Source organism: Sorex araneus, chromosome X, assembly GCF_027595985.1.
Source record: "Sorex araneus isolate mSorAra2 chromosome X, mSorAra2.pri, whole genome shotgun sequence".
NCBI classification, from domain to species: Eukaryota; Metazoa; Chordata; class Mammalia; order Eulipotyphla; family Soricidae; genus Sorex; species Sorex araneus.
In genome coordinates, this window is record NC_073313.1 from 61,853,727 (window position 1) to 61,879,809 (window position 26,083).

Here is a 26,083-nt window from a genome sequence, read left to right on the forward strand (position 1 = left end):
GGTGTCTCTTGGAATTGTGTAACAGTGGCATTGGACTAAAACAAACAAACAAACAAACAAACAAACAAACAAACCCAAAATGCCTGTCTTCTGTTAGGAGCCCAGGAAGACTGGTTGACACAGGCAGGGTGCCCCCCACAATGTTAGCCAGGAATCTTGCCTTTCTTACCCCCAATGGGTTCTTGTCAGTGGGGGCCTGAGCTCTGTGGTATTAGATAGTACAGAGGGTAGGGTGCTTGCCCGCACACAGCTGACCTGGATTCAATCCCTGCCCCCACAAAGTCTGCCGGGAGTGCTCCTGAGCACAGAGCCAAGAGTAAGCCCTGAGCACTGCTGAGTGTGCCCCAATAAATAAATACTTTTGTGAAAGAAGACACCTTGGCAAACAGGTACATCTTGACAGGAGCTCTCAGAAACCACCTGGGATCGAGCCTGCCACTGGGTTTGTTTCTGAGAGCCAGAACATTCAGACAGAGGTGGAATCAGCGGCCTCCTCTGAAAGGCACACACCACACCGCAGCCCAGAAGAGGATGAGCCCCGCAATAGTTTAGGTGGTTAAGTCTGTGCACGTTTGCTCCTAGAAACCAAGTCCCATCTTGGCATCAAGCAGCCTCCCATCTCTAACTCGTCGTGGTCTTTGGGCAGTTCTGGTCTCATCCAGCACAGATGGGGAGACTGGATTATGTGCCTCCTGCCAACAGCCGGCCAGAAATATTATCTAATCAAATGGAGACTTAATAAGAGGGAAACTGGAGAAGTGCGCTATTGCAAGAATGACCCCAAACGCGGACACCCTGGCCAGTGAAGTCGTGGAATGTTTTAGACCACCAATTTGCTTGTGTGCGCATTTCACAAAAGCTGGCAGGATCCGAGAGAAACTGAACCCCTGTGGGGGGGGGGGGTAAGGATCCCAGCAGGCATCTGCATGGTGCTTCGCAATGTGAGAGCTTCTCAAAGTAGTTTAGCAACACACTTTCCCTCTGGGGACCTCCCCAAGCAGCCTCACAAAAGAGGCTCCTAGGCTCTGCCAAGAGTGATGGGGTCTTCGGCTCCATAGCAACCCTTCCCTACCAGATTCTTCTTCTTCTTCCCTGGTTTCCAGTCCTTTCCTTGACACCCCCAGCCTAGCAGGTGGAGAACGCATATACGAGTGGTGCATAGATGGTGGCAAGCTAGCAGAGAAGCATTTGAAAACAGCTCATGCGAGCAAATGCCAATGTTTGAGTAAAGCAACACCCCAGGACTGACTCCCCCGCACTGACAGCAAGTCTAGCTCCTCTGCGCTTCCATTTGCAGACATAAACATCCACTTAGGAGTTCTGAAAACACCATCTACGCCAACATTTGGACTCAAGTAACGTTGACAGGGTGGCATAATCAGTAAACTCACTTTTCTGCCGGGTGCTTTTGCCACGGTCTCTGGAAAGAAGGCACTGGAGCCTCTCCGATAAAAGATGACGTGCAAATTAGAAGCCCGTGATTGGATTTGAAGTCACACAAATTTTGTGCTCTGCAGAGAAAGGAACGGAGATTCCCCCCCATCCCCCACCCCGACTTATCTGGAAACAGATCCTGTTGCAGAATTGCTGACTTGGAAGTAATTATCAAGAACTGTGAACATCAGTCAAGAAAAACCTGTTCTTCCTTGATCGAAACTATACGGAAGAACCAATAAACTGGAAATGGAACGAACTCGGAACACAAGGAACTCTGCCTTTCCTTCTCCCCCATCCATGGGATCTGTCCCTTTTCTCCCAGATTTGGTACAGGTCGCCTCCTGGGTCAGTGTGGTCAGCGCACCCCCCCTTCCCTGCCACTGGTGTGCTGGGAAAAGAACTCTGATTAAAAGGTCCCTTGTAGCATGAGGATTTCTGTGTTGTAAATACTCTCATGTGGCTGATTGCAAGCAATCAACATGATGGCAACCAGCTCACGAAATTCCTGCAAATGTAACAATTGGCTTTCAGGAGCTGCTAGGAGCCAGCTGGACTCCACTCCAGCCCCTCCTCTGTCTGCCTATCTGCCTTCCACTCGGGGTCCTCAGAGATGACAGAGGGAAATCACCACAGAAAAAAAGGCATACTGCAATCCTGGCAAACACACACACGCACACGCACACGCATGTACGCACGCACGCACACACGCTGCCTCTGGGCTCAGATGCTTTCCCACTAATAATAATAATTATTATTAATGGGAATAATAAGTCACGAAAAATAGCTGGTTTTATTAAGGGTGAATAGAGTGCCAGGATGTTGTACAAACATTCAATCTCTCACTGAATCCCCGAGTCAGCCCTAGGAGCCCTGCGGCCACCATGTGTGTCAGAGGGGAGCACAGATGGTCGAGGAGGCTCAGTGACACGCCCAGGGGGCGGAGAGCTGGTCCAGCGGGGAGGGTGTTTGCCTTGGGTTCGATCCCTGGCAGCCCATATGGTTCCCCAAGCCCTTCCAGGAATGACCTCTGAGTGCTGAGCCAGGAAAAAGCCCTGAGTACATCCGGGCGAGTCTCCACTCACAAGACAGTGACTGGCCCAAAGTCACACGGCTTGAAGTGGGTAAGCTAGTTATGTGCTTGAACTTTGATTTCAACATTCCGATTTTCTTTCTTTCTTTGGGATTCTGGGCTACAACCGGGGCTGTGGTGCTCTGGGCATCCTGTGTTGGGGAGGATCCAATCTGGGGCTCCGGCATTCAAAGCACATGCTCCAGCCCCTTGAAGCAGCTCCCCGGGCCCTAGAATGTGCGAATGGCCACCAGGGCCAGAGGCGCAGGTCCTAGAGCACACGTGTTGCTTCTGTCAGCCATAGCCACAGGCCCTGAGTCTGAGTGTGGTCCGGGAAGCCCTCGCCATGCATCGCCAGGAGTAGCCTTCGCAACTAACACAAAGGTTAGTTTGTAGCTGACTTAGTCAAGCTGGAGGATAGCACAAGTAGGCCTTGCATGCAGCCAACCCGGGTTCGATTCCTCTGTCCCTTTCGAAGAGCCTGGCAAGTACCGAGTGTCTCGCCCGCACGGCAGAGCCTGGCAAGCACCCCATGGCATATTTGATATCTCAAAAAACAGTAACAAGTCTCACAATGGAGATATTACTGGTGCCCGCTCGAGCAAATCGATGAGCAATGGGATGACAGTGCTACAGTGACAGCTGACTTAGTAAAGAAATTAGGAAAGGGGGGATTCCAGCCAACCAAATAGGGTTCAACATTGCTCCAAGGGAGCTCTCTCTCTCTCTTTTTTTTTTTTTTTTTGCTTTTTGGGTCACACCCAATGGTGCTCAGGGGTTACTCCTGGCTCTGCACTCAGGAATTACTCCTGGTGGTGCTCAGGGGACCATATGGGATTGCTGGGATCGAACCCAGGTTGGCCTCATGCAAGGCAAACACCCTCCCTGCTGTACTATCGCTCCATGTTCCCGAAGGGGCTCTTACGCTGGGGTTCACGGATGAGACTGAGGGAGTCCCGACATTCGGGATGGGGGGATGACATTTCTGTTCTCATAGCACTCTAACTGAAATTTAGCATTTTCTTCAATTATTCATGTTGGAAACGAACCACTGTGATATTTACAGAACCTGTGACTTTGTTGCCAAGAGAAATCACAGATGTTTTCATTTCCCATTACTGCCATGGCGGGGATGTCCGCGGAGCAGCACCTTGCGATTATAGCTGTGATGAGACCTACTGCGGGGTGTCATCGAATGTGTTAAGAAGCACTAATCGGGGCCAGAGCCATAGCAGGGCGGGGAGGGCATTTGCCTTGCACGTGGCCGACCTGGGTTCAAGTCTCAGCACCCAGGAAGGTCCCCCGAGCAGTGCTAGGAGTAATTCCTGAGTGCAGCACCAGGAGTAAGCCCTGAGCATCGCTGGCTGTGACCCCCGCCTTTCAAAAAAAATAAAAATAGAAGCACTAATAGGGCATGGATCCATAGTACAGCGGGTAACCCACGCGGTTCCCTGAGCTTGCCAGGAGTAATTTCTGAGTACAGAGTCAGGAGTAACCCCGGAGGACTGCTGGGTGTGGCTCACAAACACAAAAATCATGGGAGAGGGGAAGGAAAAAAGAAAAAGAAATAAAGCGGAGAAAGAAGCACTAATCAAAATATTTCACTGACTTGCTCGCAGAATATATGCATAACTATTTTGATCTAATTGGTACCCTTTGTGACCCTACTGCTTTATGCATTCAAAACACATTTCCCTACGACAAGGCTCAACCTTTCAATAGAAGGCAGTGGTTTGGGGAGTGCCAAAAGGGTGAAGGCATCAGGAACACGGTTCCGAGCTAATCAGTGTTAAGCCCTGCCTTGCTTACGTGAATAAACCCCTGGGTTCTGTTCTAAGAGTGACTGACCACCACCCAGTACTGATCTTCCCTTGACGAAGTCGTCTCAGGGAACTGAGAAACCACCCATCACAATAGCCCTGAGAACCCCAAACTTTGCAGTCTCCCCTGATGCTTGCGGGTACGTGCTCCTTCAGAGGACTGTCTAGAGGGGGACTCAGAACAGCTTGTCCAGTTTCCTTTGCATGGCTAACCCCTTTGATCGGCACAGTCAGTAATCACTGATGGACACGCAACGTTCTCCCCCAAGGAAACGGCAGGGGCCATGAGTGCATCCTTCCAGCTTTCAGGCAGGAGCACTGAAAGGGGAGCCTGCGAGAGTGGTACTGGGAGGCAGCGTCAGCTTCTGCCCGCTACTCTTCTGGGGTGCCCTCAGAGCCTATTCTGTATAAAGGGGTGCTGTCTTGCCCCCTCCTCGGGGCTGACTCACGCACGCCACGGTCCCAAACCCAGCCCATGGCGGCCACGAAGACATTGAAGAGCCCGAGTGTGACTGTGTGGTTGCAGAAACGGAACCATCTGGCCGGTGGGGTCTTCTAGGAGGGGGCACTGCACTGTTTCTGGGCCAAGCATCAGGGACTGTCTTGGGGATCCAGAGGAGGTCATGGGCACCTGGACTGTAACCCACTAAGCGGGAAGGTGACCTGGAGGTGTAGTTGACAGAACGTGTTCTGCCAGGACCCAAGAGAAAGGGGTGCTTCCCTCCTCACTTGCATGCGGGGGTTCCGTGTGCTGGTGAAGGAGATGCGCGTTCAAGTACTGGCATCTCAGACACTGGGAGCTCAGACATGCTCCCTCCTGAGCCTAAGTGCCCTCCCTCCCTTGCAAAAGAAGGGAGTTGGCGCATCAGACGCATCTTGGAGTTCTGAGGACTGAGCTCTGCCGCAGAGGGAGCACTGTGGAGGGAGCAGCCCGGGCAGTCTGTCTGCCTCATTGCTCTTTGCAGGAGATGCAAGGCCCCCACCACACACTCGGAGGAGAGGACAGGTAGTCCAGACTTTCCTCCTCCTCGGCCACTGCTTTAGAGCCAAGGCAGGGCAGTGCCAACAAGGACAAGGCCCAAGAGGTGGCAGATGGCTGGGCAGACAGTAGGCTCTGGGTTCTCTGGGCTCCTGCCCACTGTGCTCCTTCTTTCCATTAAATGCTCCTAGTGAAGATCTGGAAGGCGCAGAAGGGCTTTTTCGGGGGGGGGGGTGTCTTCTGAGTAGTATCCAGAGGGCCTCATGGTCCACTCCTGCTGATTTACAGCTGGCTAAGCCAGCGGTTCCTGCGAACGTTTGAGGATTGTGGCTGCTCAGGCCCTATAGTGCCAAGGACCCCCAGCACCACCCTCCCAGTTCTGGGGGGCCTCAAGGCCCTAGGGCTCGGTGGGTGCATAATTGGCACCCCATACTCCCTCTGCAGCCCAGAGAAAAGTAGCACAACTGTCTCCCTTGTGCAACATAAGCGCACGGATGAGAGGCCAGAGCTGGCTCTCGGTTTGGCCTTGGGAATGAGAGGACTGGGAGACACCACATCCTGTCCACGGGAAAGTGGAGGCCCAGGAAGGGGAGCAAGCCCCACTGTTCCTGCCTCTGATTCCAGCATCCTCCCGGCCCCTTCACCCTTCTGGCCCCACATGGGAATGGTCAGAACCAAGGCAGGAGACTTCTTGGAGAAGGCATGGGATGGTCCAGTAACAGGAGAGACAAGCAGGGTACCAAACAGCTATCACTCAGAGTAGAAACCAAGTATTATAAAACCACCTTTTCCTTCTGGCTTTTTCTAAGATTTCGGCCCGGAGTGGATTCCCAGAGCCAGGCAGTAACATGGCCATACAGATGGGTTCAGGGCCTGGAACTGGGTGTTCAGCAAAACAGCACGTTCAGTCTCCAGAGACTTTCCATTTCCGCTGCAGGCTGCCAGGGGAAGGGTTCTGAAACACTGGGCCATCCCCTCCGTCCCCTCAGCTACCCACACTCTGCAGTCTTTATTCAGGAAGGTCAGCTTGATGCTTCTAGACACTCCCCTATTCCCAATGTGCTTCTGTCCCCCACATTCAATCTTGTTTCATAATACAGCCCCCGGACTAGACCACAGGTTATTTCTGGATCCAGCCTGATGACTAATTTGCTGTGGAAGATAGAGAAACCACAAAGCCCTACCAACCCCATAGAAAGTTATGGGTTTTTTTTTTATCACACCAGTGGAGAATGTAATCTTATCAACTAAGTTGAAAAAAAAGTTTGTGAAATTCGTAAAAAACTCAATACATGGGTTAGAAATATAGTACAGGGGTTAAGGCGCTGCCTTGCACACAGTCGACTCCAGTTTGAATTCCTGGCACCACATAGGTTCCCTTGAGCCCCACTAGGAGTGATGATTCCTGAGCACAGAGCCAGGAGTAAGCCCAGAACACCACAGGATGTGGCCCAACCCCTCCCCCAAACAAATCACAAAGCAAAGCAAAAAAAAAACCTCAACACAGAGGTTTTGAGCCAATCATTCTCCTGGGTCTGTAACCTATAAGCCAATGAAAGAAGAGGTCCACACAAACACGCTTGTATTCTTAGGCTGGCAGTGACTGTATTTATAGTCTTCCAAAACCGGAAACCAGCCTAGTGCTCATCAAGAGGTGAATGAAGAAGTAAATGGTGGCATCATTCATACAGTAAACTACAGTCAGCAATACGGAGAATAGGACAATAGGTATGTACCATAACAGAACTAGGTGTCTGTCACTATGACAAATTACAGGAAGCGCTTATAATAGGATTCCATTTATACGAAACTCTAGAAAATGCAAACAACTAGGGACTGACAGAAAATACATCAGGGTTGACCCGAGTGGTGGAAAGAAGCAAGAGGGAGGGATTATCAAGAGGTCAAAGGAAACCCATGGGGTGATGGCTCTATGGCATCGTGTCACAGAATGATGTTCTGCATCACTGAACGATGGAGTCCCTGTAACAACTGTGACCCCAACAGACATCTGGTCTAGGTGCAGCAGACTGGAAATGACCTTCTTGACATTCATACAAGGAGGGGGGGGTGGTCAATGACAGATGCATTTCTTCGAATGTGTTCCTGTCATTGACACCTGACTAGTCAAGAGCTGGACTATGATGATACTATGTAGATCCTTCACAACGAATGAAATGGGTTTTGAAATCTGTCCACTGTGCAGCAGATTAGATATGCCCCAACACAGGCTGGAGACACATCATTCCATTGCTTCCTTCTTCACACGGCCGACCCCTCCCTATGTCTCTAACTTCCCTTCTTCACGCTAGGCTGGGATCCACTAAAATAGCCTCACCTCTACCACATCTGCAAAGACCCTTGTTCCCAAATTCACATGCGCAGGTGCTGGGCATTATGAGGGAAGACTTCAACCTATCTTCTCGCGGGGGGGCACAATTCACCACACTTCACCATGGAGGTCTCTGAGTTGAACACCTCCCCCAGACCTTCGTAGCTCACTGTGCTTCTATCCAATTCTAGGGTACCTCTCAGCAGGACTGGGGTGTCAGTCAGGCCTGTCTATGCAGTTGGAACGATCTGTTGATTCTGGTTCTGAGAATCTGTGAGAGTTGCCTCTTTCCACTGGCCGGTTTCTGCTCATCACCTTTCCCCTGGGCTACCGCCACGGCCTCCTCCCCAGGGACTCCTCCCCAGTTACCTCTGGCTACTGCCTTCCAAAGTGACCTCTCCATCACAGAGACTTCTTTCCAAGATGGGTCTGATGGTAGCTCTGGTCCAGAAATATGGGCAGTGCCACATTCCTCCATGCCTGCCAGGCTTCCTCTGTCCTAACAATAGCGCTCTGGGGCCTTGATGTTCCCAAACTCACCACTTCAAGGCCCAAGCAAAGGCCTAACTGCATAGGTGATGCTCTATCCTCTGCCTCCTGGATCCCGTCTTCATTTCCAATGACCCAGGAACCACCTCCTTGGGCCTGAATACCATATGCTCTGGACCCTTTCATCTAGTCCAGTGAACTTCCTCTGAAGGGGCCATGGGCTCGGAGCTCAGTGACAGAGACCTAAGACCTGCCTCTAAGCGTGCTGGCACCAGAACGGAAGGGCTTGGGGGCAGGTGGGGTGTGGAACCTGCCCTGGTACTGAGCTCCAATAGGGCACACTATGTCAGCCTTGGTACTCAGATTATCTCAGTGGATGAATTCTGATGCAGAATTCATGCTGAAAGTTCCTAAGAGAACTTTCCAGATGAAGTGTCATGTGAGAGGGCCCCCATGAGTGAATGGGACTCAGGGAGGGAAAGACCATGTGGGAGATACAGAACGGGACTATGGGAGCGAACACCCTGAAAGAAATGAAACTGAAGTGATACATATATACGTATATATATATATATACATATATGCGTATATACATATACATATATACACACACACATGCACACATATACAAACTGGAGTGATCGCACAGCGGGTAGGGTGTTTGCATTGCACGTGGCTGACCCGGGTTTGATTCCTCCATCCCTCTTGGAGAGCATGGCCAGCTACCGAGAGTATCCCGCCTGCACCGTAGAGCCTGGCAAGCTGCCTGTGGCATATTCGATGTGCCAAAAACAGTCACAACAATTCTCACAATGAAGACATTACTGGTGCCTGCTCGAGCAAATTGATGAACAACTGGACAACAGTGCAACAGTGCTACATACATATATACATACACACGTATATATGATATGTAAAATGTTAATATATATGTATCTATGTGTATATATATACAGTGAAAGCAGCAGCCCTTTACACAGCAGAAGAGGCCAGGGCAGGACATGCGGGAGGCAGGGCTATCGTTGGCCTTGGATGCTCCCCATGGCAGCCGATGTGTGCCACAATACTCTGTCAGGCAAGCAGAAATAGTGGCCGGGCACTGCTTAGCAAGTGGACATGCAGCGCGCCTGGCTGTGCTGATTGCTGACGGGCTGCCTACTGCAGAGGCGCACACTGCCAGGTCTGTCTTGACTGCCTAGAAGATATCACCACGTGGCTGTTGCTATGGGCTTAGGAGAGCGACACAAGTCTCGCTCCCCGCTGTGCACCTCCTCCTCCTCTCCATCTTCTACCTTCTCTTCTTCCTCCTCTTTCCTCTGTTCCCTCCTTGCCCTCTCCTCCTCTCCCTCTCTTTTCCTCTCCTGCCCCTCTCTCCTCTCCTTCATGTTCTTCTCCTGCATCCTCTTCTTCCCTTCTCCCCTCCGTCCTCTTCCTACTGCCCCTTACTTATTCTCCCACCTCTCACTCTCCCCAACCCCTGGAGAAGAGTTGGAGATAACATGGCATAGGAAGGCAGGGTCAGCCCAGAAAGTGCACTGGATTTTAGAGAAAGAAGTCTGACATTTACAGAGATGGGAAAGAACCAAGACAAGGGTATGGGTTGGAGGGTGTTGACTTTGGAACAGGGGTGATGAACTGGAGTTATTTGTGAGTGTTTATCACTCAGTGGGATTCTATATATGAATGTGAAGTGATATATATATATATACATATATGTGTGATATGTAAAATGTAAATCTATACATATCTATATATAACGGGCCCAGAATAAAATGGATTGCCACATAAGGGAGTAAGCTTCCTGTCCCTAAAAATGTCGAATCAGGCAGATGCCAGCAAAGCACACCATGGAGAGACACCGTGACTAGAGAACTTAGGCGTCAGAGGTGTGGCTAGACTAGTGACTGTACGCATGATGACAGGGAATCACCACGGAAAGGACCCCTGAGCCGGTGAGGGACGGTAACAGGCAGAGCAGGCAAGTTCCACTTCCAGTGTAGGAAGGCAAGGAGTCTGGCACGGGGCAAGAGCTGGAGACGCTGGTCAAAGGCTGGGTCCAGGGCTCAGGTGGCAGGCTGGACTTCCAGCTCTGACACACACAGTGGGGACGTCAGGAAGAGAGCCTTAGCCTTAGGGTAAAGCATAGTCAGCCAGCACGAAGCCTCTGTTAAGGAAAGGGCAGAGGTAGAGTGAACAAAGGGAAAGGTGCTCTTTGCACTTGAATAGGATGACTCAGCTCACAGAGCTGTCCGTTCTCTCCACCTTCATTTATACATGGAAAAATGAATCCTCATAAAACATACAAACAAGCTTGGAAAGGCTAGTACAGGCTACAAGTTGCTACTAAATTTCATAGGGAAAAAAATAAACAGACAAGAGGCAGGAAAAGCTATTACAGAGCACTTCTGGTTCCCACCGAGAAGAAGCTGGCCCGTTCTTCCCAGATTCTCCCTCCAAACTCTGCACCCTGCCCAGTCATGTGACTGTACCCAATACCGGACTCGCAAGCAATGACCAGGATGCATTGCATGCCGTGTGTCCTGGAACCCCAGGAGAAACTGAAAAAGAAAGTGAACGGTGGAGACAAATAAGCAAAACCTGGCATCACATAACAAGCAGAAGACTCTCCTCGGCATTCCGGACTGACTCCACACGCCACGGACAGGAAGCTGGAAAGTCTCCCACCTGGAACCAACAACAGGCACAGGCCGAAGAAACAAGAAAGAAAATCAAAACACCCCCAAGAGGATGCCATTCTTCTCTAGGCAAAGGGTCTCTGAGAAAGGTAACCTCAGTGACAGCCGACTTCTTCCAAAAGATATGAATATTTTTATTTTTCTAACTCAGCAAGACCTGGCAATTTACAGTTCCTTTCAATTTCACTAAATGTACACTAAAAATAACTTTAAAATTTCTCTCATTTGATCAAAATTAATTAGAAGGAACCAGGTGACAACTTCAATATTTCTGCCTAGAAATCTCCCTAGTTCAATCATGCATTGCATTTCATTGGGTATATTCTCGAGCTTCCACAAAGGAAAACAGTTACATTCTTTTTCCAAGGATCCCTTTCTCTCTAACTTTCAATGATATTTTCTTTCTGTCCTTTAAGCTCTAACAGTAACCCCGAGGGCCATCACGGAGCAGCTAATAATCTTTTCAATGCTCTTTAATCTTTTTCCTGACACTGTCCTCAAAATCCTTCCATCTCCCACCTGCTACCTGGCCCCCAAGCAACATGTTTTATATTTGTCATGTTATCAACCTTCTCCTAATTATCAAATTGGTTCTGTGTATCTAGAGCTAGAGAGATATTACTGTAAGACATGGTGACATACAACAGTGACGTAGATCTCTGTCACAAGTTAGAAGCCTTTTTTTTCTTTATTTTTGAGTCACACTCGGCGATGCAGAAGGATTACTCCTGGCTCTGAACTCAGGAATTATTCCTGGCAGTGCTCAGGGGACCATATGGGATGCTGGGATTCTAACCCGGGTCGGCCGCGTGCAAGGCAAACGCCCTACCCGCTGTGCTATCACTCCAGCCCCACAAGTCAGAAGACATTTAAAAACAGCTCTCCCTGCCCTCCTCCAGCAAACCCCAACAGAAAGCCAGAGCCATGCTGTGGCCATGCCAGCCCAAACAGGAAGTGAAGGTGCCACCGGACCCCAAGGAAGCAGTGCTGCGTGGCTTCATGCACAGGCTCCCATTTCCCCACCAGGGAGGGCCTGAGCAGAGCTGAGTGTCCACCTCTGCCTCCAACTGGCATTAAAGAGGCTCCACGGGGGCATGGCAGTTGGGGCAGGCAGCACTCCACTTTACCTGCACGCGCTGCTATGAGCACACACTTGCACAGCGAGGCAGGGCTCGACTTCACCCTGGGCCTGATGGCTGTGCAGCCCAGCGGGGAGCTGACATTCCACCTCCACCTGCAGCAGGGAGAATCTGGGAATCAGGCCTCCACACCCCGGCTTCCCGGGCAGAGCCAAGGAGGGGAGCCGACAACTGGATTCCAGCTCAGGCAGCAACACCAGGCGAGTCAGTGCCCTGCAATTTTCCCCAGGAAGGGGTCCCCAGAGCTGCTGAGTTGGACTTCCAGCCCATCCATCAGCAGTAAGGCTGTAGCAGTTAGCTCTCTACTTTGGCCACGGTGGCTCTCACAGAACAAAGTCAGCAAATAAATGTACACAATCACGTGCCCTCACATTCTAGCTCTTTCAACTGCTGTTTGGGGGCTACTCCTGGCAGTGCTCAGGATTCAGCCCTCGTGGGCTCAGGGGGCCATATGGGATGCCAGGGATTGAAACTGCTCAACTCTCCGGTCATTCATATTATATGCCAGTCGGAGGACTGCCTGATTAAAATGAGCATGAGTGCCATCTGATGTCTTATACGGTGCAAAATACAGGGTGTTTGCCTTGCATACAGCTGACCCGGGTTTGATTCCTCCGCCCCTCTTGGAGAGCCCGGCAAGCTACCGAGAGTATCCCACCTGCAAGGCAGAGCCTGGCAAGTACCCGTGGCATACTCGATATGCCAAACACAGCAACAAGTCTCACAATGGAGATGTTACTGTTACCTACTTGAACAAATCGATGAACAACGGGACGACAGTGCTACAGTGCAGTGCTACCTTAGGATAGAGTAAAAACACTCATATATGTTATCTCTCACAACATGATTATAAAGTGAGTGTCATTATCTCACAGCTTCTTTATCCAGCCCTCTGTTGATGGGCATTGAGGTTGTGTTCATGTTTTGGCTATTGCACATGATGCAACTTCAACATAGGGGTGAACTATTCTTGTGTGTTTTTATAGCCTTCAGATACATGCCAAGGAGTGGATTGTGTGGAACTTTCATTTTTATCTTTAAAAAAAAATCTGTATACCGTTTTCCATAGAAATTACACAAATTTACATTCCCAATAGTGAATGAGAATTCTCTTTTCCTCCACTTCCTTGCCAACACTTGTTGCTTCCCATCTTTCTCATATAAGTCACTCTCAGAGGTGTGAAAAGTAATATCTCAGTGTGGTTGTGCTGTCCATTCCCCTGATAATAAGTGATGCTGAACATTTTCACAGATCTGTGTACCATCTGTTTTCTTTTCGGAGTGTTTATTCTGGTCTTTTAAACTATATTTTTATTAAGTTGTTTACTTCTGTTGTTGCATTGTATGTGTCCTTTCAATACTTTGTATGTTAGATGGCCAGAGAGATAGTACAGTGGGTAGGGCACTTGCCTTGCACGAAGCCGAGCCAGGTTCGATCCCCGGTACTCTAGATGACCCTCCAAGCACCACTAGGAGTGACCCCTGAGTGCAGAGCCAGGCGTAACCCCTGAGAACCGCTGTGTGTAACCCTAGGAATATTTTGGATATTAGCTCCTTCTCAGAGGAAGGATGTGCACCTATCTTCTCTCAGTTCCTGAGGATTTTAAAGCAGTAATAAAACTGTTCATAATAAAACTGTTCAACAAGCAACTGTAAATACTCCCAAAACATTAATAAAATAGAAAATCTCAGCAAAGAAACAAGCTGTAAAAGGAACCAAATGACAGACCAGTGAGATAGCTCAAGGGTTTAGAGCACATGTTTTGTATGCATGTACCCCAGGTTTGATCTTTAGTTATGCATGATTATCTGAGCACTGCAGGGAGCAAAAACCCCTCTGAGCACTGAGCCAGAAGCAATGTCTGAGCCTGGCTAGTTGTGGTCATCCCCCTAGAAAAGCGCTGAGTAGTAATTATAGAATTGAAAAAAATCAAACCTACTGAATGGGAAAAATCAGTTGTGTGGCAATGAGAAGATAAAAGGAATCAATTTGAACAACAGACAGAAAATAAACCGAGAGGATGGATCCACAGTACAGTGGGTAGGGTTATGGCCTTGCACACAGCACACCTGGGTTCAGTCCTTGGCATTCCATATGGTACCCCGAGCCTGCCAGGAGTGATAGCTGAGCACAGAGTAGGAGTAAACCCTAAGCACTGCTTTGTGTGGACTACTCCCACCTCAAAAAATAAAAGAAACTAAAAAATGTCAAGAGGAGTAGGAGGAGGCAGTAAAGAAAGAGGTAGGACTCTTCAGGAACCTCTGAAACAACAAACTGAAGATCCAACATTTGTATTATTGGAGAACTAGAAGAAGAAATGAGAGTGAAATATTAATCAAAGATAATAGCTGTGATTTTTTCCAAACTGAGCAAAACCATAGTAAGAAAGACTCCATTTTATTAGCACAGAGGGTAGGGCATTTGCCTTGCACACGGCCAACCTGGGTTCGATTCCTCTGTCCCTCTCGGAGATCCCGGCAAGCTACCAAGAGTATCCCGCCCACACAGCAGAGCCTGGCAAGCTTCCCCGTGGCGTATTCAATATGCCAAAAACAATAACAAGTCTCACAATGGAGACATTACTAGTGCCCGATTGAGCAAATTGGTGAACAACGGGACAACAGTGCTACAGTGCACTGCTTTAGAATATAACAATATATGCATTTCCTAATGTTTTGCCTCATTACTATGAGTGGTAGTAATGTTATTTATTGCCATCTATATTGTACACTTGTCCCTTCAAGTAAAACATAAAAGTTTTACTTCCATCTTGATATTGTTAACTTCTCTACTTTTGAACTATAACTGTCTTAACCATTTCTTCTATATACACTAAGCATTAGATGAGAGGATGTTAGATTTTTTTGTTTCATGCATCATTGTAATTTAATAAATTTGTGATAAAACTCACTGAACTTACTACTTTTTTTAGGTCACACCCAGCAATGCACAGGGGTCACTCCTGGCTCTGCACTCAGGAATTACCCCTGGCAGTGCTTAGGGGACCATATGGGATGCTGGGACTCGAACCCGGGTTGGCCGCATGCAAGGCAAATGCCCTACCCGCTGTGCTATCACTCCAGCCCTGTACTTATTACTTTTAATTTTTTAAAAACTTTCTTTTATTAAAGTACAATGGAGACATTACTGGTGCCCACTCGAGCAAATTGATGAGCAACGGGATGACAGTGATACTCTTTCTAATTCCACACACAGGAATCTGAGATAATACCAAACGGGAAAAATCCAAATAAATCCATGTCAAGACATCCCATAATTACACTTTTGGAAAGCCAAAGACACAGGGCTGGAGAGACAATGTGATAGGTAGGGCACAAGTCTTGCACAGGGCTGACCTGGAATGTGATCTCGGGACCCTACATAACCCCCTGACCCCTCTCGGAGTGATCTCTGAGAGCAGAAGTCAGGGGTAAGCCCTGAACACTGCCAGTATGATTCATAAAAGAAAACAAAACGGAAAGGCAAAGAAAAAAATCTTGAGAGCTATCAGATAATAATGACATATTACTTATAGAAAAGTATCAATTCAAATTACAAGGAATGTTGCCTCAGGTATATTGGGTACTCAAGGAAGTCACAGAACATTTTTTTCAAGTGCTGAAAGAAAAGAACTGTCAACTCCAAATTATATATCTGACAAAAAATATCCTTCAGAAATGAAGGTGATATCAAGAAATTCTTAGATGAAAGAAAACTAAGAGATGTCATTGCTATGATCCCATTAATTAAAGAACAGTCGCAGGAATTTCTCTAAGCAAAAAAGAAATGATAACATTAGATATACCTGTAATTTAAAAGAAATTTTTCAAAAAAAATTCAAAGTAGTAAGTACAGTAAGTTTTTATCACACATTTCTTAAATTCCATTGATGGATGAAACAAAAATTAGCATCCTCTCATCTAATACTTAGTGTATATAGAAGAAATGCTTAAAACTATTATAGTTCGAAAGTAGGGAAGGTAATGATATCAAGATGGAAGTAAAATTTTTATGTTTTTCTTGAAGGGACAAAACGTACACTACAGATGGTTATAAATAACTTATGTGTACTATCATTAATGGTTATAAGGCACCCATTAAGAAATGTGTGGGGCTGGAGCAATAGCACAGCGAGTAGGGCATATGCCTTGCACGCAGTCGACCTGGGTTCAATTCCTAGCATCCCATATGGTCCCCTGAGCACCTCCAGGAGTAATTCCTGAGTGCATGAGCCAGGAGTAACCCCTGTGCATCGCCGGGTGTGACCCCCCAAAAAAGGAAATGTGTACATTGTTATATTCTAAAAAGTTAAATATAATTAAAATGGAGTCTTACATAAACTTACGAAACCCAAATGGAATGGGTTTAAATGTAAAAAGTAAAAGAAGGAAAAAAACTGGAACACAAATCAGAAGATGAGAACAGAAAACAAACAAAAAGCACACTTAACCTGGAACATACAAATAGTTGCCTTACTTTTATACGGTATAAACACACCAATGAAAAGACAAAGATTGGCAGATTGCATTTTCTAAATGGCTCATCTACATTCTACCCACAAGATACTCCGGATACAACAGCATAGATAGGTTGAAAGTAAAAAATTAGAAAGACATACCCTGCAAACAGTATTTTTTTTGAAGAAAAGTTAAAAAGTAGTAGTGTTTGCATTACTATCCTAAAATGGAATTCAGAGCAAAACAAATTATTGGAGATAAACATTAGATAGTCATAAAACAATCAATTCAGTAAAAAGACACAATGATCTTTAATGTGTATACATCAAGTGACAGAATCTCAAAATACATGAAGCAAAAACTGAGAGCTAAAAGGAAACATATCAAATCCATTTTATAGTTGGTAGGTTTAACACTTTATTTACAGAAATCCATATAGCCAGAGTTAGGATCAACGAAGAAGTTCTCAACAATATTTCACCAACTAAAATGATCTAGATGACATTTCTAAAATATTTCACCCAGTAACTGCAGATTATGCATTATTTTCAGTGCCTGGGGAATATATACCAAGATAGAGCATATCCTAAACCCCCAAATGCACCTCCACAAATGTAAAATAATTGAAATCACGTGGAGTAAGTTCTGTAATCACAAAGAAACCAAACTAGAAATCAATAACCCAAAAAAAAATCAGAAAAATCTTAACACACTTAGAAATTAAACATCACACTTCTAAATAATCCATAGGCCCAAAAGGAAACCCCAAAGGAAACTTTAAAATGCACTGAACTGAATGAAAATGAAAACACAACTTAGGAGCTTGTGTAGAATACAGATAAGCCTTGTGCAGAAGGGAAAATGCAGACCGTAGAAAAGAGGAAAGGTCAAGTTAGCATCTAAGCCAAATTAAGAATCTAAGTTTATACCTCAAGAACGTAGGGGGGGAGTGCAAAATAAGGCCACAGCAGGCCGGCAATGGTTGACTGTCGCCCAGGGCTTTGAGCTTCGACCATGGCCATGGGTGAGGTTGGAGTTCAGAGCCAGTGGGGCCTTAACTCACTGCCCACTCCGGTGTGGGGACATGAAATCCAGGCCCATTCGTGTAGGGTGAGTGTCATTGGCCCTCACTCACCTCAGCCTTCACACACGGGAGTGCTTGAGCCTGAGTGCACTCTGCTGGGGTCCTGAAGGGAGGGAGGGTGGAGAGGGTCAGCTTTCCCCCTTTCAATATGGTTCTGATCAGCGAAAAAAATCCACGGCAGGGCAAAAGCAACATGAAAACAAGTATGGGCGACCCACGGTCATCACAACAGGGAAATAGATGCAACAAATAAATGAAAGAACAATAAAGATGAGAAAGACAGTGGTTGGAGAGATAGTACAGTGGGTAGGGCAACTGCCTTGGGTGCAACTGACCGGGGTTCAATCCTTGGCACCCCATATGGTCCACAAGTCCTGCCAGGAGTGATACCTGAATGTGGGGCCAAGAGTAAAGCCCAAGCATCGCCGGTTGTGGCCCCCCAAACACACAAAAATGATAAAGATAAGTAGCGAAATTGGAAACAGAAAAACAATAGAGAAAAATCAATGAAACAAAAAGCTGCTTTTATTTTTCCTCGAAAAGATCAGTAAAATTGACCTCTAGTAAAACTGAAAAGAAATAGAAAAGACACAAATTACTGATGTCAGAAATGAAGCAGGAGATATCACTTACAGCCTGGGCAGACATCAAAAGGATAATAAAGGAATATTACGAAAAGCTCCATACACATAAATCTGACAATTTAGATGAAATGAACCAATTCCTTGCAAAGCACAAACTACCAAAAATAGATTATTTGAGTAGCCCTATCACTATCAAGGAAAGTGAATTAATAATTTAAAACCCACTATCTCCCCCTAACTCTAGACACAGATGGCTTCATTGGGAAAAAATCTACCAAACATTAAAAAATTAATACGGATTCTACAATTCTCTTCCAGAAAATGAGAAGCGAGAACACTCTGTGATTCCTTTTATGTGGTTGATACCCTGATATGAAAACCATATAAAGAGAGAAAAAAAGAAAATCAGAGTCTAAACCTATCATGAATATAGATGCAAAAAAATCTGTAAGAAATAGTTAAATAACCATAAAAACTCACACAATATGAAATATATAACCTAAGCCACCTATTGCTATGAAGAGTCAAAAATTCTCAAAAATATCTCCAAAGCTAGGCTGATTTGATGGGAGAACCTTACTAGATATTTAAAGACTTAATACCATATTTATCCCACCTTTTTAGGAAAACAGAAACGATAGGAAACTTTTGCAGCTCATTTTATGACTCAGCTACCAGAACCAGACATAGTAAAATAATTAAATGGTAAACCACTATTTCTGATGAACTTAGATTGTCAAAAATTAACAAGCCATTATCAAATCAAATGTAGGAGTATTGGGAAAAGAAAAATACCCAGTGACCAAGTGGAGCTTATCCCAGGACTGCCAGATTATTTCATCTTTTGGAAATTAATCCACTATATTCACAATATTAATAGGTTAAAATGATAATAAAATCCACCTTATTATATCAATTGATGTAGAAATTATTCAACAGCCTTAACACTCCTTCATGATAAATACAAATTGTTATAAACCGATGCATAAAGGAGAACTTCCTCGACTTGACAAACAACTACAAAAATATTCCACAGCTAACTTTTTATTTAATGGTGAAGGAGCAAATGATTTCTTCTAAGGTCAGTAACAAGGCAAGGATGTCTGCTCTCATCACTGCAATTCAAAAAAGTGATTGGGGGGGCTGGAGAGATAGCACAGCAGGTAGGGCGTTTGCCTTGCACGCGGCCGACCCGGGTTCAAATCCCAGCATCCCATATGGTCCCCTGAGCACAGCCAGGGGTAATTCCTGAGTGCAGAGCCAGGAGTAACCCCTGTGCATCGCCAGGTGTGACCCAAAAAGCCAAAAAAAAAAAAAGTGATTGGGATTCTAGCTAGTATAATAAGGCAAGAAAGAAAGAAATTTAAAACACTACATACAGACCAGTAGAAGGAGGTACATCTGTACCTATCTGCAGATGACATGACTATCTACATGGAAAAACTCAGAAAACTGATAATAAAAAGACTCCTAGAATTAACAATTGAATTCAGTAGGACTGCAGCATCAACACACAAAATCCAATCACATTTTTATATGCTAACAAGAGATGGAAACAAATTAAAATGATCAAAATTCTAAATTTGTTTAAAGTACAGCTATGTATAGAGTAATGGCATAAAAATGAGAGTCATGAAATAAATCTTACATTTGTGTTCAACTGATTTTTGACAAAAGTACCAAGGCAAAAACAGGTAGTTTCACCAAATGGTCCTGAGTCAACCAGATACCACATACAAAAGGATGAAGTTAGGGGCTGGAGCGATAATACAGTGGGTAGGCCGTTTGCCTTGCACACAGCCAACCCAGGTTCTACCCCTAGTGTCCCATGTGGACCCCCAAGCACTGCCAGGAGCAATTCCTGAGCACAGAGCCAGGAGTAACCCCTGAGCCTTGCCGGATGTGACCCCAAGAAGCAAAAGAAAAAAAAAAGAACATTGTTGGATCTATTTCAGGCTATAGAAAGATGAACTCAAGATGGAAGAAAAACCCAGATGGAAAAGTTTAAGCCACCAACATCACAGAGAAAACAGGAGTAAAGCTCTGTGATCTTGAACTGGGCATAAAAACAGGTAGATTAAAAACAATGCCAACAGATAATTTAAGATTTCCTTAAAATTGAAACTTTGTGCTAAAAATAACACTATCCAGACAGTAGGAAAATGCTAGGGGCCAGGGATGTAGTTCAAAGATGTGCTGAGCATGCCTTTCCCGGGCAAGGCCACAGATTCTATCCTCAGGACCACAAGGCTCCACTCAGCAACTCCAGGATGCCTCTCATGGCCCAGAGCACCACAAGATCCCAGGAACACTATATGACTGAGTGGAAGCATTACTAGCAGTGGCCCCTGGGTTCCCAACCATCACTGAGGACACCTTCCAAAATTTAATTCACATTAAACCCAGACAAAAGTTCAGTATCCTGAATAGATCTAAAGCTCAACAATCAGAAGACAGTCCTATAAAAAATGGGCAAGACAGTGCAATAAACATTTCATAAAGAAAGATATGAAAGTGACCAATACATACATAAAGAGATATTCCACGGCCTAAGTTAAAATAAAAAACAGATAATTATGTGCTGAGGGAGACACGAAGGTCTTGGAAACCTCGCACCTTGTCGGTAAGATTGTAAAATGGTACAACTCCTGTGCAAACACTATTTGGAAATCCTCAAAATGTTAAACATAGAGGTAGAAATTTCACATGGGTATACACACAAAAAAATGGATATCATGTCTATACATGAATTTTCAGAGCAGCAATATTTATAAGAGCAAAAGTGGTTACAACCCAAATTGCTATCAACTGGTGAATGATAAAACAGGTTGCGCTGGGGCTGGAGTGATGCAAAAGTGGTTACAACCCAAATTGCTATCAACTGGTGAATGATAAAACAGGTTGCACTGGGGCTGGAGTGATAGCACAGCGGGTAAGGCATTTGCCTTGCACGCGGCCGACTCAGGTTAGATTCCCAGCATCCCATATGGTCCCCTGAGCACCGCCAGGAGTAATTCCTGAGTGCATGAGCCAGGAGTAACCCCTGTGCATCGCCAAGTGTGACCCAAAAAAGAAAAAAAAAGGTTATGCTATAATACATGTTAAAACATCAACTGGGGGTTGGAGCGATAGTACAGCGGGTAGGGCGTTTGCCTTGCACGCAGCCGACCCGGGTTCTAATCCCAGCATCGCATATGGTCCCCTGAGCACCGCCAGGGGTAATTCCTGAGTGAAGAGCCAGGAGTAACCCCTGTGCATCGCCGGGTGTGACCCAAAAAACAACAAAAAAAATCAACTGAACCTGAAAATATTGTTTGAAAAAAGCTATCTACTTAAGATTTCACTTATAGTAAATTTTCAGAACTTACAAATTGATAGAACTTAAAAAGATACTGATGAGTGCCCCAAACTGAGGATCAAGAGAACAGGGGCATAGGGATAATAGGTATGTAGTATTTTTTGGGGGGGTGCTTACTAAAATTTATGGAATTAGATATTGGGGGTAGCTGCGAAACTGTAAACATACTAAAAACTGCAAAACTGTAAATATACTACAAACACTTAAAACTGAACACTTCAAAATGGATCTTAATGGAATATGAATGATGGCAATAAAGCTGTTTAAAAAACACAATTCCATTTACAATTGCTCCAAAGAAAATGCACTACTTAGGATCTGCAGCAAAATAAGATCCAAAATGGAGGATCAGAGGGCTACTACAGCGGGTAGGGGTCTTGCCTTGCATATGGCCAACCAGAGTTCAATCACTGTCACCCCCATAAGGTTCTTTCAGTCTGCCAGAGTGATCCCTGAGCAGACATAGAAGTAAGCCCTGAGCACCACGAAGTGTAGCACCCAAACAAAAAATGATCCCAAGATGACAACATTCTTATGAAAAAGTAAAGACCTAAGTAAATGAAAAGACATATACCATTTATTCACTAGAAGACTGATTATGGTACATATCTCAACTCTCCTCAAATTCTCTATGGTTATAATGGAATTCCTCTCAAAATTCCAGTAAGGTTTGTCGTAGATATAGAAAAGCTTATCTCAAATGTGTCACGAGGGGCCAGAACTTTAGTAGATAGGGAAGGGTACTTGCCTTGCATGTGGCCGACTGGGTTCGATTCCCGACCCACATATGGTCCCCTAAGCCCCAACAGAAGTGAACCCTGAGTGTAGAGCCAGGAGTAAACCCTGATCACCCCCGGATGTGGCCCTCAGACAAAACAGAAAATGCATAAAGAAGGGTTGAGGAAGACTGGGTGCAAAAACAATTTTAAAAAGCAAGAGTATAATGGGAGAAATCACTCTACCTGGTATGACTATTTATCTGTCCCATTAATCAGGACAGTGTGATGCTAGCAGAGGGACAGTTATATAGATCAATGGAGCAGGAATCAAGCCCCACAAATAGCCTCACTAATTGTAGACAATTGGTGTAAAAGCCAATTTACGGAGGAGGGAGAGTTAGAGCAATTGGACAAATCTAATCTCCAACTTTACACCTTCTGCAGAAATGAACTCAAAATAGATCAACATCCTCAATGTAAAATATGTAACTGCAAAACTGAAAAACAAAAGAACAAAGGAAAGGAGAAAATCCGCAGGACACAGCACTTGATGAGTTCAGAGACTGGAGAACCAAAGGATTGGCCATGAAAGAATCTTTCAACAAATGACACTGGTAAGAGGATGAAAAGGCAAGCTACAGAGGGAGAGATGTTCAAATTACCTATCGGACAGTGGGTGGCACATTAAATACATGACGAATTCCCAGAGCTCCATAGTAAAAACAAAACCACTGCAAATAGTCCAATTAGAAAATGGGCCAAAGTCATGAACAAGTTTCATGGAAGTGAAGATACAGATGGGAATTAAAATAGAGAAAAGAGAAACATCTTTTCATTGTTGTGGTGAAGCATGAGAGAAAGACAATTCGAAAAAACAACACCCAGCCATTAACACACACCTCTCAGAAAGGACCCTGGACGCTGCACTAACTGAGATTTTGTTTGCTCGGGGGCCATGTCCAGCAATGCTCAGAACTTAATCCTGGTGATGATTTGGGGATCCTCAGTGGTTCCGAGGTTCAAGCCAGCAAAGCAAGATCCTTAACCTCTGTACTGTCTCTCCAGCAGCCCAACTATGGAGAATTATGCTCTGTGTGTGTGTAAAAAGCCCCAACCAGGTAAAGCAGGTATCATAGGGTCGGACTGATAGTTTGTGCAGATAACATACCTTGAATAATGATAAAATAAGAAAATGAAGGGGCTGGAGCAATAGTACAGAAGGTAGGATGTTTGCCTTGCATGCGGCCAACCCGGTTTCCATCTCTGGCATCCTATATAGACCCCCAAGCCATTGCCAGGAGTGATTCCTGAGTGCAGAGAGAGGAGTAAACACTGAGCAGCACTGGGTGTGATCCTCATACCTCCTTCAAATAAGACAAGTTGAGTAGCTGCTGGAATTTGGGGTCTTGGTGCGGGAACAGGATAGGAGTGAGGTGGACTCAGTTAGAAAAGGGCATAGTGAAGTTATCCCATATGTTTGTACTGTTCTACATCTGGACCATGGTAGTGGTCGCAGGGATATGTGTGTGTGTTTACTTCAAATAAATAATGGCACTGTCATCCTGTTGTTCATCGATTTAATCGAGCACGCACCAGTAACGTCTCCATTGTGAGACTTGTTACTGTTTTTGGCATATTGAATACACCACAAGGTAGCTTGCCAGGCTCTGCCGTTCGGGCAAGATACTCTCAGTAACTTGTCAGGCTCTCCGAGAGGGACGGAGGAATCAAACCCGGGTCAGCCGCGTGCAAGGCAAATGCCCTACCCACTGTGCTATCGCTCCAGTCCCAAATAAATACTATTTGAAGTAAATATATTTACTTTATGGTAGTGATATATATTTACCATGGTAGTAGTCACATAGATATGTATGTATACACACACATATACTCATATATTTGAAGTGAATACACACACACACACAAGCATACTCAGCCACATAGAATAAGTGTATGTGAAAACGGCAAACTCCAAATCAAGGCCATGGACTGTCTCAGTTTCAGTGTCTTGGTGGCGAGACTCTACTCTGCTATGGAAGAATTCACCTGTCCGGGGAGGGGAGTGAAAGTGGTACAGTCACTTTGTCTCATTTCCTGTAACTAAATATGAACCCACAATGATATCAAAAATCTTTAAAGATTTTAAAAGACATACAGCGGAGGTGACAGTATAGGATGTAAGATGCTTGCCTGCATGCAACTGTGGCTACAAAGACCTTGGTTTGAATTCCCAGTACCACTCTGGTCCCCTGAGCACCACCAGGAGTCACTCCTGAGCACAGAACCAAGAATAGCCCAAAGAATCATGGGTGTGCTCCCTAGACCAAAAATATATATAAACACATGAATAAATAATAAAACATACAAATGTTCTCATTAACACTGTGTGGTATTGGAGGGAAAAGACACCACCCCCAATGGAAATGAAGTCTACACTTAGAAATAGATCCGAGTGTTTGTGGAAATTGAATACGTGATAAAGGAGACATTTCAAATCACTAGGACAAAGATGGGCATTGTAAAAAATTGGACTATGATACTTGAGCAGTTATTTGAAAATAGGCAAAGTAAAGTACATGCTTATATCATCCCAAAGGACAAATACCAAACGGGCTACGAGTCTTAAGTGTAAAATAGGAACTCATACAAATACTGGTAGGAAACTGGGTGAATTCATCTTTAAGGAAAATATTTATGTGATTAAAAAATGGAGATGCAAATAAGGTTACACTGCAGAAAAATGTTTTACCTAGTAAAAATAACAAATGGCATTAAAAACAACTGGAAAACTGGGAGAAATGAATGTAACTTATATCAGAGACTTAAAAGCTAGTATCCATTATGTATAGACACTCTTAATGTTAAGAAAAAATGACCCAAATCCAACAGAAAAAGGGAGATAAGAAGTAAACAGCTCACACATACACACAAAACTGGGAAAGCCTGGAAAGCATCTAAAATGATGTACATAGCAAGCACTCTGTTGCTGAGACTTTAAGGAAAACAACACTTTATATTGCTAATATGGTATCTTTCGAGAGGAAAACTTAAAAAAAGCAAGCAAACAACCTGCAGGTTTACTTTTTGACCCAGCAATTCCACTTCCAGAAACAAACCCTGAAGCTAACCCTCAAATGACAGGATGACATTTAGGCACTAGCAAAATGACATTTAGGCACTCGCTGTTTCCTGCAGCATTCACTGCAACTGCAAAATATTTTAAATAAACTCCTGGTTCATACCTAGGAGGGCAGTTAGCTAGATCATCCACATAGTCCTGTATGATGCAGCTGTTATATAAAAGAGTGAGAAAGTGCTCCATGATTGCTAGGATTTGCTGAAATGTACTGCCAAATGAGAATCCAATGCCCCAAAGAGAATCTCTAGTAAGTGACCCTTCCTCTAAGCCTGAAAGGAGTAAAGAGACACAATTGTCTGCTCATTTGTGCAAAAAGAAACGCAGAAAACTAATGAGGTTGGTTACTTGGAGAAGATGAATGGAATGAGATGGAAAGAACAGACGTAATGGGAGGTGTTGCTCTCTGCACAGCTCTCATTTTCTGAATTATTATTTCACAGGCTCAAAGGAAAGAATTAAAATGAACAAAAATGGAGAAACAAAAACCCCCAAAAGGAATCTAAATGGAAACAAGTGAACGGGACCATATTCAAATGACCACGCTGGGAACACAAGCGGGCGGAGAAGTAGCCATGGCTAATTTTTTAAATACAGTCATTGGATAATATACTCTTAGGCTCAAGACAAAACTGATTCTAAGCATTGTACTGTTGTTAAAAAGATTTCTATCCAAAGTGGAGTCATGGGTTAGCAATTGTGAAACTGCTTTCTGTGTGTTCTAGGATTCAACAAATGAGTTTTATGTTGTGAATAATAGTAGAATGATTTCATACTGTCATA

General features: G+C 45.0%; 1 protein-coding gene and 1 non-coding gene across 3 annotated transcripts in view; one reads left to right on the plus strand and one right to left on the minus strand.

Annotated features, from left to right (window-relative positions):
* The window catches only part of MAMLD1 (mastermind like domain containing 1), a 101,469-nt gene that overhangs the window by 61,405 nt on the left and 13,981 nt on the right, over positions 1-26,083 (minus strand). The window lies entirely within an intron of this gene.
* LOC129400251 (small nucleolar RNA ACA64) lies at positions 17,397-17,526 on the plus strand. The gene has a single exon (XR_008627561.1). It is a non-coding gene; the product is annotated as a small nucleolar RNA ACA64 (small nucleolar RNA).